General features: G+C 42.7%; 1 long non-coding RNA gene across 3 annotated transcripts in view; it reads left to right on the top strand.

The window, feature by feature from the left end:
- LOC133070464 (uncharacterized) overlaps nt 1-12,222 on the top strand; it is a 126,237-nt gene extending 114,015 nt beyond the window's left edge. For all 3 annotated transcript variants that reach the window (XR_009696154.1, XR_009696153.1, XR_009696152.1), the window contains 2 exons: nt 2,517-2,572; nt 9,227-12,222. This is a non-coding gene — a long non-coding RNA (uncharacterized LOC133070464). The remainder of the gene's footprint in view (nt 1-2,516; nt 2,573-9,226) is intronic.
- The last annotated feature ends 2,304 nt before the right edge of the window (nt 12,223-14,526 follow it).

The following is a 14,526-nucleotide window of genomic DNA, read 5'->3' as shown; positions in this document are numbered from 1 at the left end:
TCAGGGTCTTTTCCAATGAGTCGGCTTTTCACATCAGGTGGCCAAAGTGTGGGAGTTTCAGCTTCAGCATCAGTCCTTCCAATGAATACTCAGGGTTGATTTCCTTAAGAGACAAAATAAGACAAAGCAGTTCCTCATTTCAGTATAAATTTTCTTTCTGACAAAATCTGTTTTCTGTCTGCCTAAAGCACCTTTATTTTTTTTTTAACCTTTTTATTTTGTATTGGGGTATAGCCAATTAACAATATTGTGACGGTTTCAGGTAAACAGTGAAGGAGCTCAGTCATACATGGACATATATTCATTCTCCCTCAAACTCCGCTCCCATCCAGGCTTGCCTAGTCTCCTTTAGACTGAGCTCCTTGACACACTTTAGAGGATGTTGACCCTGAGAGAGCCCTGAGGGGTCAGGCCAGGGATGCCAGAGGCTCTAGTGAGAGTTAGCTGGAGTCAGAGGCCTGGTGGAAAGCCACATGCAGCCTCTTGTATCTGTGGATGTGCAGAAAAGCAGCACATAACTGTCCAATGTCTCATTCCTTCATACGTCAGTGGGTCTGCGTGTTATGAATGTCTCTACATCTTATGACTTTCTACCTGGATGACATAATGAGTATCTACATGCAACGCTCCCTTCACCTGGAATATCCCCCATCTCCCCACCTCTATCAGCTTCATCTAGTTAAACACCAACACACCTTCAGATCTCGGGGAAATGTGCCTTCTTCAGAGATGACTTCCCTGACTCCTCAGGCTAATTGCCCAAGTTATTCATATTCTCTGTGCCAAGCCCTCTCCTCCATGACCTTAGCTGTAGCTTGCAATTATGCATTCATCTGGGTCATTTTCTTTTATCTCTGCCTGTCTCTCCCATTGGAGAAGGAAATGGCAACACACGCTCCATGTGGGAAGCACAGAGTCCAGCTTATTCCTCTCTGTAATCCCAGCTCTTACCTGGTGCAGGTTCAACCTCTAAGTCAAGATGATCCCCTGGAGAAGGAAATGCAAACTGCTCCAGTATTCTTGCCTAGAAAATCCCATGGACAGAGGAGCCTGGCGGGCTACAGTCCATGGGGTCGCAAAGAGTCAGACACAACTAAGCGACTGAGCATGCATATATACACAATCCTAGCTCTACTTCTGTGCATATCATGCACTCAGCAAATTCTCCTTGATTATTCAAAGAATTTCAAGTAATGAGATTCTTTCCCAGAACTTGTTTCTCCTGTTCTGCCACACCCCTGCTTGGCTTGGATTTCTGTTTGGTTTGAGGCTTTGTTTTGTGGATCAAAGGCATTATAGGCAAAAGCAAAGCCCTTCCACCTCCAAATATCTCTTGTGCCAGTTGGCCAAAAGGAGCCCTTCGAAGGAAGAATGCAAAAAGAGGGATTTTAAAAAATTAAGATCTGAATTCAAACAAGCCAAATATTTTGCCAAGAATAGCACACACTGGTTGTTTCAGAAGGCTATCATAGACACAGATCAATAATGTTTTTCTTCCAGTAGATTAACTTCATGTTTAAAACAAGAATCTAATGGACAGTTCTTTGCTTTCTCCCCTCTGTGATATGATGCGGTTATGTCAGAGCGAGGAATTTGAGGACAAAGAAGGTTAGAAAGCTAAGGACGTTGTCTAATGCAGGAAAGAAGACTTGGAAAGAAGGTCAGATTCTCCCTGACCTGTCAAGTGGGACAGAATTTTTTACGCACTTGAAATATGATGTGCAGACAAGTCATGTTGAAGGTGACTGTGTTGGCTGCATGTATGAAGAACCAAAGAAGGCCAGCCTGCCAACAGGGAGGATGACAAGAGGTCAAGTGTCCATGAACAGGAGAGTCACCCCATTCCCACCTTCCTGGGTCCTGATCCTTGTCCCTTATGAGGCCAGCATGGACTTCCCATCCTTGGAATCCATGATACCCTTTGTGTCTTCTGAGAAAATGCCTGCTCCCCATCTTTCTTGTTGCCAAAGTTACTTTGAGTGTGCTCCTATTCCTTATGTATTAGTTTCCTGTGACTGTTGTAACAAATCACCTTCTCTCTCATCTAGGGAGAGATCCTTTGCTTCTTCTAGTTTCTGATGGCTCCTGGCATTCCTTGGCTTGTGGCCGCATTACTCCAATCTCTGCCTCCATTTTCACATGCCCTTCTTCTCTTGTGCCTCTCTCCCCATTTGTCACTTCTAAAGACATTTGTCATTGGATTAAGAGCCCACTTGGTTAATTTATGATCATCTCATCTCAAGATCTTTAATACACCTGCAAAGATCCCTTTCCAAATGAAATCATGAGTATAGTCACTGAGGGTTAGGACTTGAACATAGCTTTTTGAGGGTCACCATTCAGTTCATTATATACCTTGCAACCCACTGAGCCCAGGGGTGAGTTGGCCAAACACTCCTGATTAGGCTTGCAAAGTGTCAGTGACCAGTTGATATATAGCCCGCAACAAAAACTGTTTACAGATTCTAAGGAATGAGTAAATGAAATAAAAAGCTATTTGTATTTTTTTTTTTTAGGGGAAGTGCTTTGTGACCAGTTGTTCTTGAATATTCTGGGATGGACTCAAGTCTTGGTTTGTCATATTTGAACTCACTGTCTTCTCTAAACTCTTCTGGATTTGTATTGATGATAATATAGTGTGATGAACTGAGCACGTGCTCAGTATCAGGCACTGTATTTGGCTGTTTATGGGGCAACACCAAGATCCTCTGAGAGTGGTTTTCTTATCCCCAGGAGTCATACTCAAATTGGTCTGGTGCAAAGTCAGCATTTTCATCACCAAGAAGACCTTTTGGAGATTTGGCACCTTTGAGGGCTGTGGATATTAGAGAAAAGAGAAGGACCTAATATAAACAGCCCCTACTATGTGTCAGCTTCCCAGGTGCTAAAGAACCTGCCTGCCAATGTAGGAGACACAAGAGATGAGGGTTCGATCCCTTTGTCAGGAAGATCCCCTAGAGGAGGGCATGGCAACCCCAGTCCGATATTCATGCCTGGAGAATCCCATGGACAGAGGAACCTGGTGGGCTAGAGTCCATAGGGTCGCAAAGAGTTGGACATGACTGAGGTGACCTAGCACACACACATTACCATGTGTCAAGCACTGCCTTTGGGTCGTCACAGTTATCTCCTTTGATCTTTATAGTTCCTCCATTAGAGAGATGGTGCAGAAATTCTGGGAGGCCAATCAGGCTAACCAGGTCTTTCCCTGGACATAACCTGCTGAAGTCAGTAGGACAAAGTCCCAGGTGCTCCTGCTCATCAGTGCCCAGGAGTTATCAGCCCCTACAGATCTATTTCTGCCAACCTAAGGAAACACAGCATAAGTAGACACCAGAGTGGCAGTTGTAAACTGAAGGTGAGAAAGGACTTCTTGAATTAGAATACTCTTCTCACTGGAGAAGCTGCTAATGTCACCTCTCAAGTTGTGTGCCCGGATGAGAACTGAAGTGAAGCAGCCTTCAAGGTCATGCCCCAAAGGGAAGGCTTCTCTTGGTACATGTTTTGTCATAGTAGTTTTCTACCCCAACCTCAGGAAAGGATTTACTTTCAAAAGCCTCACCCTATTCTCATAGATTCCCCCTTCCTCCTTATTGCCAGTGGAATTTTTCCCTTCCTCTCCCTTAAGAGTTGAGGACACACGGTGCAGATCAAGATCATCACTCACCTCCCGCTTTATTCCTCCTCACTAGCTCTACCCACACAGTCACCCAAGTCAGCCACCAGGATGCCATCCTCTGCTGTCTCGTGCCCAATCAGTCATCAAGTCCTGCTAGTGCTAAAGAACCTGGCTGCCAATGTAGGAGACATGGGAGATGAAGGTCAATCCCTGGGTCGGGAAGATCCCCTGGAGAAGGGAATAGCAACCCACTGAAGTATTCTTGCCTGGGAAATCCCATGGACAAGAGGAGCCTGGAGGGCTAAGGTCCATGGGATCACAAAGAATCAGACACAACTGAATGACTAACACTTTTCACTTTTCACTTTTTTGCTTACATATGACCTCTGAACACAAAGGGTAGGGGAAGGGAGTAATGCAAGGCCATCTGCAGTGGTTTTGTGGTTAAAATTAGTATGAAGTCCTTTGAAGGATCCTTTGCAAAGTAGAGAGTAGTTTCAAAGTAGAAGTTTCCTAACCTTCATAATACATTGGGAATATGTGTCAGATTTGTTCATTAGACAACATGGAGTATTAAATGCTAGAGTAGGAAATTGTCCTTGGTCAAAGACCTTTTGGTTCCTCTTCTTTAAGAATGAGACCCCACCCAATCCCACCTCCAGAGACCTTTGAGGTAACTAAAGAACGTGGAAGAAGAAAGTCTGCCCAGCCAACCAATTTTATGGAAAAAAATCATACAGTTGTCAGTCAGAGTCTTAATTACTCTCACTCTGATGGGAATAACCATAAAAAGTCATGTGGTCTAAACTGGACAGGATAGATGGTTTTGAATTGTCTGCAGTCCAAAGATATTTCTGTCTGAGCCAGGAAGTGAGACACTGAGGGTAAACACATCTGAAACCCATGAGCACCTTCCACCTATTGATCAAAGGTATTAGAGGATGTAATGAGCCCAAGTGTGGTTTGAGGAAAGTAGCTTTAGCACAAATGAGAGCAGAATTTCCTCGGGCTGAATGAGCATCTCAGTCAATTTCTATAGAGTTCCAAGAAAAGAGAAGTTTTGACAATCATCAGTTTACTTGATCAATATGTTCTGGTCCTCAAATGGATTTCTTTTAAATATGTGTGTATAAAGCCTGATCAGGCTCTTAATAAACCATCAATTACTTGTCAATGAATCCAGTAATTGTCTAAGCTCCTGTTCAGTTTGTATAAGAAACACGGCCACGCATGTGACTTATAGTGTCAATAGTTGTACAATATCAGTGTGCTCATCTACCCACAGGAGTATGCATAAACCAAATGCATCCAAATCATTCATTCAACACACTTTGAATTCCTAGGCTGGAGTTACAAACACAGATAGAACGTAACCCTTGCCTTCAAGAAGCACAGTCATGTTGGAGCGACAGGTATGTTAGCAAATTGAAAGTCCCTGTAGAGTGACTGAGTCAAGGAAAGAAGTTTGTATGAGAAAAAGGAGGTGTGGAGGAAGGGGTGTCAGAAGGCTCAGAGAAGGTATTTCAAGAATAAAGAGGGAGGCTGGCAGGAAGACAAGGGCACTCCATTATGAGAGAACTGCTTGTACAAAGGCCCTGAGATGTAAAGTCTTAGTACTCAGGGGACTGCTGATGGTTAGGTATGATGAGTATTGAAACAGGCATGTAAGATAAAGATGAAGAAACATAGGGAGAGGGCTGATCTTTTTTTTAATCAATATTTTTATTGATGTATAGTTGATTTACAATGCTATATTAATTTCTGCTGTACAGCAAAATGATTATTATACAGGTATACATTCTTTTTTTCATATTCTTTTCCATCAAAATCACAGGATTCTGAATATAGTTCCCTGTGCTATACAGTAGGACCTTGTTGCTTATCCACTATATATATATACACATATACACATATCATCTGTTGCATCTGTTAGTCCCAAACTCCCAATCCATCCCTCTCCCACCCCACGTCCCTTTGGCAACCTCTAGTCTATTTTCAATGTCCCTGATTCTGTTTCATAAATAGATTCATTTGTGTCATATTTTAGATTTCACATGTTCAGTTCAGTTCAGTTCAGTCACTCAGTCGTATCCAACCAACTCTTTGCGACCCCATGAACTGCAGCACGCCAGGCCCCCCTGTCCATCACAAACTCCCAGAGTTCACCCAAATCCATGTTCATCAAGTCAGTGATGCCATCCAACCATCTCATCCTCTGTCGTCCCCTTCTCCTCCTGCCCTCAATCTTTCCCAGCACCAGGGTCTTTCCAAACGAGTTGGCTCTTTGCATCAGGTGGCCAAAGTGTTGGAGTTTCAGCTTCAAAATCAGTCCTGACAATGAACACCCAGGACTGATCTCCTTTAGGATGGACTGGTTGGATCTCCTTGCAGTCCAAGGGACTCTCAAGAGTCTTCAACACCACAGTTCAAAAGCATCAATTCTTCAGCACTCAGCTTTCTTTATAGTCCAACCTTCACACCCATACGTGACCACTGGAAAAACCATAGCCTTGACTAGATGGACCTTTGTTAGCAACATAATGTCTCTGCTTTTTAATATGCTGTCTAGGTTGGTTATAACTTTCCTTCCAAGGAGTAAGCGCCTTTTAATTTCATGGCTGCAATCACCATCTGCAGTGATTTTGGAGCCCAGAAACATAAAGTTAGCCACTGTTTCCCCATCTATTTGCCATGAAGTGATGGGACCAGATGCCATGATCTTAGTTTTCTGAATGTTGAGTTTTAAGCCAACTTTTTCACTCTCCTCTTTCACTTTCATCAAGAGGCTCTTTGGTTCCTCTTCACTTTCTGCCATAAGGGTGGTGTCATCTGCATATCTGAGGTTATTGATATTTCTCCCAACAATCTTGATTCCAGTAATGTGAATAGAGCTGCTATAAACATAGAGGTGCATGTATCTTTTCGAATTACAGTTTTGTCTGGATATATGCCCAGGAGCAGGATTGCTGGATCATATTAATTTTCTGAGGAACAGCCATACTGTCTTCCACAGTGGCTGCACCAGCTTATGTCCAAACAGTGTAGGAGTGTTCCCTTTTGCCCATACCAGGAGAGGTCAGATTTTTCACTCACTGCTTCAGATAGCATTGCAGGCAGACTCCACTGTCTGAGCCACCAGGGAAGCCTCACTGAACACCTTCAGGAAGCATTACTGAATACCTATTACTTGCCAGGCAGGTACTTTTTGATACAGCACTAAACAAAACAGATGCAGTTCCTGAGCTCATGGAGTTTATGTTCTGATGGGCTGAGACAGGATAAACAAGCTAATAAACTTAATTTCACATAGTGATCAGTGCTGTGAAGGCAATAATCAGGAGGCGAGACAGAGTAATGGGTTTGGAAAGCAGTTTAGAAAACATGGTCTGGGAAGGCTATTCTGAGATGAAGTCTGTTAAAAGAGGCAAAGGATGAAAAGGCCAGAAATGAGGACTAAGGATCCTAGCTTCTCCCTTCTCCAGGGGATCCTCCCAACCCAGGGATCGAAACCAGGTCTCCCACATTGCAAGTAGATTCTTTACCAGCTGAGCTACAAGGGAAGTCCAAGAATACTGGAGTGGGTAGCCTATCCCTTCTCCAGAGGATCTTCCTGACTCAGGGATAGAACTGGTGTCTCCTGCATTGCAGGTGGATTCTTTACCAACTGAGCTATGAGGGAAGCCCCAGAAATGAGGACTAAGGGCCCAAATGTGGAGGTTCTTATCATTTAGGGGACAGAGAGAGGAAGAAGAGGCAGCAAAGGAAACCAAAACAAATAATCAGAGATTAAAGACAGGAGTTAGCAGAGGACAGAGTAATGGAATCCAAGGGAAAAACAGACTACAAGGAGAAGAAAGGCCTCCACTCCATCATTCTCCTTTCACTTAGTATTTTTAAAATAGATGGTTATCAGATTCCCAGACAAAGATGGTGTATTAAGCCAAGCATCTGGTTTTCCTCCTCTTAAAATTTCACTTAAAACTGTATTAAAGGAAAATTTTCTAAGACCTAAATCCACAAGGACAGAGAGAGTTGGCTAAGAGACAATATCAAAATTCTGGAAAGCAGATGTGTGTGCGTGCTAAGTCACTTCAGTCATGTCCGACTCTGCGACCCTATGGATTATAGCTGAAAGGTTGTTGCTGAACGATAAGACGCGGGATTCTTGGCTTCCGGAGGAGACGAATTCAATCCTGGGCCAGAGACGAGGCTGGATCACTCAGAGCTTTTGTGTAATAAAGTTTTATTAAAGTGTAAAGGAGATAGAGAAAGCTTCTGACATAGGCATCAGAAGGGGGCAAAAGAGTACCCCCTTTGCTAGTGTTAGCAATGGAGTTATATACTCTCCAATGAATCCAAAGAATGTCTGTCTGGAGGTTGTAAAGACCTCACCAGACCTACTCCCATAATTTACATTTTAAGATAACAGAGTTGGCCAGAAGCTTTAATCCAAAGATTGTCGTCAGGCAGGATACATCCTTGTAAAGACCAGGCCTACTCCCATAATTTATGTTTTAAGATAACAGAATTAGCCAGAGGGTTTAATCCAAAGACTGTCCTCAGGCAGGATACATTATTGTTATAGAGTCACTCACAATCTGTTGAGAAAAGAAAGGAATGTCATAAAACTTCGAATGGCACCAGATAATTCATCCCTGGCCATAAAACGATTGACTTGAATCTTGTAGAAGGGCAGATTACTAACAAATAGTTTCATTTACATAGATTAGGGGAACAATACCTGAGTAAGTAGGTTGGGCCATTTGGCGGAACCAACTTGAAGATAGAGTCTGGGGTACATTAACATAGCTTAAGACAACATTTCCATAAGAAAAAGAAATGTATTGGTTAACTCAAGGTTTGAGAGTAGTTAGCTTCAGGTGAAACCAGGTGTCATGGCAACACAGCATTTTAAGAGAAACCTCCTTTTAAATTTGTATAGAGAAGAAAAAAAATATCACTGGTTTGTTTCCTCCTGCCACTTAAGAGAGATAAAAATGTCTGGCACTTGCAGCCTATTTCCTCCATTTGGAGACCCCTGGCCTTCCTGCCTGTTACCCTCTCGTAGCCCACCAGGCTCCTCTGCCCATGGGATCCTCCAGGCAAGAATGCTGGAGTGGGTTGCCAGACCCTCCTCGAGGGGACCTTCCTGACCCAGAGATCAAACTGGCATCTTTTATGTCTCCTGCATTGGCAGGTGGGTTCTTTACCACTAGCACCACCTGGGAAGCCCAGAGAGCAGACAGATGAGTGTTAATCGACTTGACAAACAGAAGGAAGCCAAATTCTAAATTGGCAGTGGGGAATGTGGAGAAAATTCAAAAGACTCAGGAAATCGTGGCACCACATACCTTTAGAAATGAAAGTAAAGGTGGGAGATTAAAATTAGAAATTGGGAGGACTTAGTTGAAAGCTGTGTGAGAAATAATTCCCTCCTCCCACTCCACATTATTTCTCCTCTCTCACCCTGGCAGAAGACTGGGATTATAATATTTGGAGGGAGTAAAACACAGCTGAGGGCATGAGTGCTGTAATAAAATAACTTAAAAATTTGTAAATGGATGCACACTGATCTCTGAATTCCTCCTGTTTTCTGCCCTAACACAGTTCCCAGAACCCTGACATTCTGGTCTGTATCTTTAAGCCAGGAGAATCAAAGAGTGTTCTCTAAGGAATCTCACTTGCCTGAGAGGAAATATCTAATGATAATACAGCATGAGCAATTACCCAAAGGATGGCTGATTCAGATCATTCTATAGACATTTCAAAATCTAGAAGCAGACTAACATACACAAAGTTTCTATCAGCTACCTGGCCCACCTCTCTTAAACATATGCAGACAACCAGGATCACCTGACTCTTCTGAGAAATAAACACTCACATTTATGGTCAACTGATTTTTGAAAAGGGCACAGACAATGGAGGAAAGGACAAAGTATTTCCAACAGATGATTTGGGACAACTGGACATGAAAAAGAATGAAGCTGGACCCCTACCTCACACCATACACAAAAGTCTACTCAAGGTGGATTATGTAGTAACTACATGTAAGAGCTAAAACTATAATTCCTACAATAAAATATAGGGGTAAGTCTTCATACCCTTGGGTTAGGCAATGATTTCTTAAGTAATGATGCAAAATACACAAGCAAACAAAAAAAACAGATAAATTTGACTTCATCCAAATTGAAAACTTTTATACTTCAATGGATACTATCAAGGAAGAAAGTCACTCAGCCGTGTCCAACTCTTTGCGATCCCATGGACTGTATAGTCTCCAGGCCAGGATACTGGAGTGGGTAGCTGTTCCCTTCTCTAGGGGATCTTCCCAACCCAGGGACTGAACCCAGGTCTCCCGAATTTCAGGCAGATTCTTTACCAGCTGAGCCACAAGGCAAGCCCAAGAATACTGGAGTGGGTAGCCTGTCCCTTCTCTAGCAGATCTTCCCAACCCAGGAATTGAACCAGCGTCTCCTGAATTGCAGGCAGATTCTTTACCGACTGAGCTATGAAGAAAGCCCAATCATCAAGGAAATGAAAAGACAACTCACAGAATGGGAGAAAATATTTGCAAATCATATATCTGAGAAGGGACTTACATCCAGAAATACAAAGAACTCTTGTAAATTAATAATAAAAGACAAGTACCCCAATTTAAAAATAGGCAAAGGATTTGAAAAGACATTTCTCCAAAGATGATCATCATTAGATGTGAGGGAAATGCACATCAAAACCATAAAGAGATCCTACTCATTAGAATGGCTAAAATCAAAACAAACAATGGCAAGCAAGTGGAGAAATTGGAACCCATATGCACTGCTGGTGGAATGTTAAATGGTGCAACTGCTTTGAAAAACAGCCTAGTAGTTTCTCAAAAGGCTAAACATAGAGCTACCATAAGATCCAGCAACTGTAGTCATAAGTATATATCCAAGAGAAATGGAAACATATGTCCACACAAGTACCTGTACACACTGTTTCATAGCAACATTATTTATCATAGCCAAAAAAGCAGAGAAACCTAAATGTCTAACATCTGCTAAATGCATAAACAAATTTATAATCATACAAGGGACTATTATTTGGTCATAAAAAAGAATAAAATACTCATAAATGCTATAGAATGGATGAATCTTAAAGGCATTATGCTAAGCACAAGTTGTTGTTGTCACTGATTCACTTCCAACTCCTTGTGACTCCATGGACTGCAACGGGCCAGGCTCCTCTGTCCTCCACTATCTCCCAGAGTTTGCGCAAATTCATGTCCATTGAGTCAGTGATGTTATCTAATCATCTCATCTTCTGCCGCCCTCTTCTCCTTTTGCCTTCAATCCTTCCCAGCATCAGGGTCTTTTCCAATGAGTCAGTTCTTCACATCAGGTGGCCAAAGTGTAGCCAGTGACAAAAAAAATCACATATTGTGTCATTTCTTTTACATGAAATATCCAGATTAAGCATACAGATAGAAATGATTCATTGTTGCCTGGAGTTGGAGTGAGAGGAAATGAGGAGTGATTGTTAATGGGCATGAGGTTCCTTCTTCAAATGTTCTAAAATTAGATTATGGTGATGGCATCACAACTCTTGAATAATTAAAACTCATCAACTACACAGTTTAAATGGATGAATCTTACAGTATGTGAGAAATATTTCAACAAACCTATTACAAATCTCACTAATCATAAAGATATCAACAAAACATAAAACATAAAGATACGTCAGTATCTTCCTAGCACTACAGTATGTTTCCCCATCTTGTTACTCAAGACCCTCTTGGCACTTTCTCAACTTGTAATAACCTTGTAAAGCCGGTTGGTCTTCAAAAGATAATGCAAGTCAAAGTTTCGTAATTAGAGGGAAGAAGTACGTTCAGAGGTCAGGTTTTTACTCAATAGGAAAGCGTAGGTCAGAAAATATTGGTTTACAACATCTTAAAACTAACTTTTAACACATGCTTATTAAATGTTTGCATGGTGTTAATAAGCTTTATTTGTCTTTCTGAAGAATCTGAGGAGTAAGAAGAATAAAGATGTTTAGCCAGGGGTCCCACTGAATTTTTCTTCACTATTGTTGATTATTTGGTTCTCTGGAAGCGAGATGGTAGGGAGCAAAGAGCCAGTATGTCAAGGTGGTCACCAAGTTGGAATCCAGATACATGAACCTGGATTCGTTTTCTTCCTTTGCCACTTAGTGGCTGTGTGACCTTCTGCATGTTGCTTAGCCTCTCTGTGCTTCCATTTCCTCTCTGTAAAATAGGAATTCTATCTTGATCCCATGAACAGAGGAGCCTGGTGGACTACAGTCCATGGGGTCATAAAGAGTCAGACATGACTGAAGCAACTTAGCACACACACATCCTGATCCAGTTTTTATTTGAGGGCCTAGCCCATTGCAGTTACCTTTGTTTTTAAAAAGCTTTTAATAGGCATTTATGAGCAATATATCTTGGTTACTTTGTCCTGATTTAAAAAATAGTGTTGGCATTTTCTGCAAGTCAGTATCTTATTCCTGTTTCATTAGTCCTGCTTTATTTTGATGTGTTTATTATTGAGTTACTTGTCCAAGTTCTTCCTTGAAATTCTGCTATCAATCAGGAAATAAAGAATTAAAGCATTTGATTACTGTGTATTTTGTTACTGAACAGTTGTGGCTCTACTGATGCTTAGCTAGAAAGGGGGTGGAATCAGAATGATGACATTGAGGTGAAGAAGCTCATTCTTCTGATATGGGGGGGGGGGGGGGGGGGTTGGGCAGTAAGGGACAGTAAGGGCAGGCAGCACTACACAAATTTCCTTTTAAAGGTCCCAGGTGGCACCACTCACCTGCCAGTGCAGGAGATGCAAGAGACACGAGTTTGATCCCTGGGTTGGAGGATCCCTTGGAGTAGGAAATGGTAACCCACTCTAGGATTCTTGCTTGGGAAATTCTATGGACAGAGGAGCCTGGCAGCCTATAGTCCATGGGTTCACAAAGAATCGGACACATAATGAGCACATATACTTATGCATTCATCCCAGAAATTCTTCGGGGGTTGAGTAGGAATCTTTGTTACAGTGCAAATATTTCTTGGCCATCAACAGCACATGCTGCTGCTGCTGCTAAGTCGCTTCAGCCGTGTCCGACTCTGTGCGACCCCACAGACGGCAGCCCACCACGCTCTGCCATCCCTGGGATTCTCCAGGCAAGAATGCTGGAGTGGGTTGCCATTTCCTTCTCCAAAGCATGAAAGTGAAAAGTGAAAGTGAAGTTGCTCAGTCCTGTCTGACTCTTTGCAACCCCATGGGCTGCAGCCCACCAGGCTCCTCTGCCCATGGGATTTTCCAGGCAAGAGTACTGGAGTGGGTTGCCATTGCCTTCTCCCGTCAATAGCACATAAACAATAATAATTAAGTTCAGTTGTCCTTGATATTTTACCAACTTTCAGCCATGTAAAAACTAGAATATGCAGATTTTTTAAAAAGTTTTGCCATTGTGAATCCATATTCATAATGCACAAGGAAGACAAATCCTGTTTAACAGTCTGATTTCTAATTTTCAGACATTTTCAGTATTCCTACTCTAGCCCTGAGTCCACATATTTTAAGACGGGGCCCCATTGCTTCAATCAGATAATCAGATTATTCTTTTCCTGAAATTTAGCTAGTAATAACTTATTGACACTAAGCATGTGTCAGACTTCCTATTAAGTACTCTCTACATGTTACTTTATTAAATCCTCTTGATAGTCTTGTGTCACCGGTAATTTTATTATCCATGCTTTACAGAGAGGACTCTGAGGTTTGGAGAGTTTAAGTGACTTGCTCAAGGTCATATAACCTCTAAGTCCTGGAGCTGGGATCTGACCCCAGGAAGTCAGAGTAACTTTGGGAAAGGGTAGTTAGGAGAGGCAACCTTGATGTGCAGTGCTGTGGGGAACTTGGACAGAGGAAGGTAATGTGGGCGGGCCAAGGTATAGGGGGAAAGGGCCTCGAGAACATGTTCCACTGGGCTTTGCAGTCAGACCGGAGATTTGAGGCCACCTCCAGGGGGCATCCCCAAGCACCAAAAGCTACCAGACATCTGAACAGGTGGGCAGGAGTGCCAGCGTTGCCAGCTTTTCATGTTCTCCTGACTTTAACATACACAGGGAAGAAGAAGGTCCCATGTAACTGTGTTACTCTTAGATGCTCATTCTGAGGTCTAATTTCTTCTTTCCTTCCTTTCTCTCCCTCTCTCGCTCTGTCTCTGTCTCTCTGTCAGGAAATAGACACTGAGTTAACACCACTCACTGAGAACTATGCCTGGTTCAAGACAAAACAGACAGAACCTCATCCTTCTGTCTAGAGGGGATACAGAGAGCAAATTTACATGAAAAGACTGAAAATTGCCACGATGATCCAAGATGCCATGAAGGAGAGGTAGGTGCTCTAGGAAAGTGGGAACTAGGGGAATCTGGCCCAGTCTGAGAGTGAAGTGAAAGTTGCTCAGTCATGTCTGACTCTTTGCAACCCCATGGACTATATACAGTCCACGGAATTCTCCAGGCCAAAATACTGGAGTGGGAAGCCTTTCCCTTCTCCAGGGGATCTTCCCAACCCAGGGATCAAACCAGGTCTCCCGCATTGCGGGCAGATTCTTTACCAGGGGAGCCACAAGGGAAGTAGGGAAGAATTACCTGAGGCAGTGACATTTCATCAAGGACGGTAGTAGTAGAGGTTAACCACACAAAGGTTCAGGAGAATATTTCAGGCTGGGAGCTCTTTAAGGAAAGAGCCCTGTGGGTTGGAGCATGAAGATTCTGAGAGGAGGCTGGTGAGGCTGGATTGTGAATAGAGGACAAATTTCCAGATCTTCTAGAACAGGAAGTAGGCAAATTACAGCCCCCTGCCTATTTTTGTAAATATAGCTTTCTTAGAATACAGCGACAT

The sequence above is a fragment of the Dama dama genome, chromosome 15, assembly GCF_033118175.1.
Source record: "Dama dama isolate Ldn47 chromosome 15, ASM3311817v1, whole genome shotgun sequence".
NCBI lineage: Eukaryota > Metazoa > Chordata > Mammalia > Artiodactyla > Cervidae > Dama > Dama dama.
Note: the sequence above shows the minus strand (reverse complement) of the source record. Positions and strands in the feature narration are given on the sequence as shown.